Source organism: Elephantulus edwardii, unplaced genomic scaffold (assembly GCF_000299155.1).
Source record: "Elephantulus edwardii isolate Elephantulus edwardi_28Jun2011 unplaced genomic scaffold, EleEdw1.0 scaffold00129, whole genome shotgun sequence".
NCBI lineage: Eukaryota > Metazoa > Chordata > Mammalia > Macroscelidea > Macroscelididae > Elephantulus > Elephantulus edwardii.
This window is the reverse complement of record NW_006399879.1, coordinates 435,946-439,858: the sequence shown is the minus strand read 5'-3', so window position 1 is coordinate 439,858 and position 3,913 is coordinate 435,946. Positions and strand designations below refer to the sequence as shown.

At 42.0% G+C, this 3,913-nt stretch overlaps 1 pseudogene; it reads left to right on the top strand.

The window, feature by feature from the left end:
• The first annotated feature begins 2,137 nt into the window (after positions 1-2,137).
• Positions 2,138-3,913, top strand: part of LOC102865703 — a 60,872-nt pseudogene continuing 59,096 nt past the window's right edge.

Here is a 3,913-nt window from a genome sequence, read left to right as displayed (position 1 = left end):
CTTCAGTTTGCTTGGCTTTACAATCAACACTCTTGGTACCAGCAGCCAGGAAATTAAAAGACAAATTGCATTGGGTAAGTCTGCTGTCAGTGACCTCTCCAAAGTATTGAAGTACAATGATGTCAGTCTGGAGACTACGGTGTGACTGAAACAGGCCACTGTATTTGCAATCACTTGCTATGCACCAGAGAGCTGGACAATGACTAGGGATGATAGAAGGAGAATTGACGCCTTTGAGAAGATACCTTTGTGCTAGAAAAGAGTATTGAGTATACCATGGATTGCTAGGAGAATAAACAAGTTAATCTTGGAGAGGGTGAAGCTGGCCTGATCCTTAGAGGCAAAGATTCTGAAGCTTTGTCTGACATATTTTGGACATGTTGCAAGGTGGGATCAGTCCTTGGAGAGGGACGTCATGCTTGGGAAGGTGGAGGGACAGTGCAGGAGAGGAAGACCCTTGATGAGATGGATTGATTCAGTCACTGGGGTAATGAGGATAGGAGTGATGGAGACAATAAGATTGCCAAGAGATAGGGCAGGGTTTAGGGCTGTTGTACATAGGGTCTCTATGAGTTGCAGGGTACTCAATGGCACATACAACAACAAAAACAACAATATTAAAATATTTTTTTACCATGTTATTGCACACTTAAGAAGCTATAGTATATTCTGTAAACATAATTTTATATATACTGGGAAACTAGTGTGCCCTGCTTTATATTTGCTTTATTGAGATCATCTGCAACAGAATTGGCCATGTCTCTGAAGGATGCCTGTAGGGACAAGAAGGAGAATCACCAACATGAGCTAATAGATTTTTGACTTGTGCACACGGAGAGTGTGGGGTAGGCAGGGCATGGTTGTGGTGGTGACTAAATGATGGGGGCTGAAGAGTTGTCTGAGATGACCCCATGGACCAGAGAAGAACTGTACTTTGTGGAATTTATAGTAGTGATTTTTTTTTGCTAGTAATTCACCAAGCACTTCTTATGTTATGAGCTGCCTCTGGATTAACTTAAGCCTTCATTTTTTTTTTTGGTTAGTAACTCAATACATTAACTGTTTGCACTAACTAGGGGCTCCATGAAACAGAATCAACTTGATGGCAGTTGTTTTGAATTTTACCCAACTTATTATTGAAGTTATTCATGTCCCAGTTCCTGGAACCAATGAGTATTATTTCACATGGTTATGATGTGATTAAATGAATAATCTTGAGATGGGGAGATTACACCTTGTTTTCTCAATGGGCCCCCAAATGTAATCCTGAGCATTCTTATAAGTGAGAAGAGACAGACATTACTGCGAAAGAGGGAAGACTTTGTGATGATCTCAGGAAGGGAATAAAGACTGGAAGAGGCTATGCTGCAGGCTTTGATGATGGAGTCAAGGAACACTGAGCCCAGGAGCCCCTGCAGCCATCAGAAGCTGGAATATGCAAGGATTGGATTCTCTCCTCGAATCTCCAGAGAGCTGCTGACATCTTGCTTTCAGCCCAGTGGCACTGACTTCAGACTTTGGTCTCCAGTCCTTGAGTGATGAAATTTCTCATTCCTGGTAATTTATTACAGCAGCTCAGAAGACTTAGCTAGTTGCTTAAAAGATTTGTGGATTGCTTGCACTTCTGAAAACCTGTTATTTCTATTATTTCATGATGCCAAGAACTTCAAACATTGTGAGAGTAGAGCCACTGTCACGTTGGTGTTTATGTGCCCATGTTCACATAGCACATTGCCCAGCAAAGAGAAGAGAGTAGGTGACTGATATGAACTCAATTGGCATTTATCTGGGATGGGATATGGTATTCATATCAATGACAGTGATGGTGGTGATTCATAGTGATGGTGGTGAGGATGATGGTGATTGTGATGCTGATGATGGTTATGATGATGATGGTGGTGGTGATAAAGGTGATGAGGATGGTGGTAATGATGATGCTGATGGTGATGTGATGTTGATGGTGATGATGGTGATGGTGATAATGATGGTGATTGTGATGCTGATGGTGGTGTGACGATGATTGTGATGGTGATAGTGATGATGATGGTGACTCTGATGCTGCCCCTTCTGGTGGTGGTGGTGGTGGTTGTAATGATAATGTGATAATGGTGATGGTGATGCTGATGGTGGTGTGACAATGATTGTGACAGTGATGGTGATGATGATGGTGATTGTAATGCTCATGGTGATGATGGTGATGGTGATGCTGCTGCTGCTGGTGGTTGTGATGCTAATGGTATTGATGGTGATGGTGATAGTGGTGATGATGGTGATTGTGATTCTAATGGTGTTGATGGTGATGTTGATGATGGTGATTGTGATTCTAATGGTGATGTTGATGATGGTGATTGTGATTTTAATGGTGTTGATGTTGATGTTAATGATGGTGATTGTGATTGTAATGGTGTTAATTGTGATGGTGATGGTGATGATGGTGATTGTGATTTTAATGATGTTGATGATGGTGATTGTGATTCTAATGGTGTTGATGGTGATGGTGGTGATGGTGATGAGGGTGATTGTGATTCTAATGGCGTTGATGGTGATGGTGGTAACGGTGATGATGGTGATGGTGGTAATGATGGTGATTGTGATTGTGATGATGGTGGTGATGCTGATGCTGGTTGTGGTTGTGATGATAATAGTGATGATGTTGATGTTGATGGTGATGATGGTGATGAAGGTAGTGATAGTGATGATGATGACAATTATGATGATGATGGTGGTGGTGATGGTGGTGCTGATGCCAGTGATCATTTATTGAGCACCTTCTGTACCTTAGGCTGTGTGCTTTGCACCTTCAACACATTGCTGTTGTTGTTGTTAAGTGCTGTCGAGTCACCTGAGACTCACAGTGACCTTGTGTACAACAAATCTGAAGCCTGCCCTGTCCTGAGCCAGTCTCACTGACTCCAACACACATACTCCCACTGCCCTAGTTACTGTATCAATCCATCTCATCAGGGTCTTCCTCTTCTGCACTGTCCCTCCTCCCTCCCAATCATGATGTCCTTTTCCAAGGATTGGTCCCTCCTAGCCACATGTCCAAAGTATGTGAGACGAAGCTTCAAAATCCTAGCCTCCAAGGAGAAATTTGCTTTCACCCTCTCTAAGCCAGACACATTTGTTTTCTTGATAGTCCATAGTCTGTTCAAGACTCTTCTGTAGCACCACAACTCAAAGGCTTTGATTCTTCTCTTGCCATCTTTTGTCATTGTCCTACTCTCAGATGCATAGTAAGTATTTACAAAGACCATGGCCTGGATCAAGCAAACCTTAGTCTCCAAACTTTCTTTTCAATACTCTGAAGACGTCTCTGACAGTACATTTTCCCAGTGCAATTCAGCTTTTGATTTCCTTTTTGTTTTCTATACATAAATTTATGCAATCCTCGCACAATTCATGGGTAAACTGAGACATGGAGCATCTCCTATGGTCTTACACTGCAGAGCTAGGATTTCCTGTTTAGGTTCTGCCCCTATGTACAGAGTTCATTTCCCTGTCCCAAACAAACTCTTTAGTGACAAGGGACAGTCTCACATGGCTGAATTAGCTGGAGAATTGCTCTCTTGACCTTGAATATTTAACCTCAAACTTTTGCTTTGTCAAAGCAGTTCAGAGACTACTGTTATAAATCAAACAAGATCTATCAGAACTCATAAAATAATAACAATCAAATACTTAGACTAATACTGCCCCAACTGGTGGATGCTAGACAACTCCTTAGATTTGCTGATAGACAACTGGGCAGATGGCCAATGTGGATAACACGATAGCTGGAGAATCTAAATCAATGTCTAATCTGCATCATGTGTCTCTTCCCTCTGCCTTTCTAACCCTTCCCTCCATTATGCCAAGAAATTTTTAGCCTGATGAAACAAATCTCTCTCTCTCTCTCTCTCTCTCTCTCTCT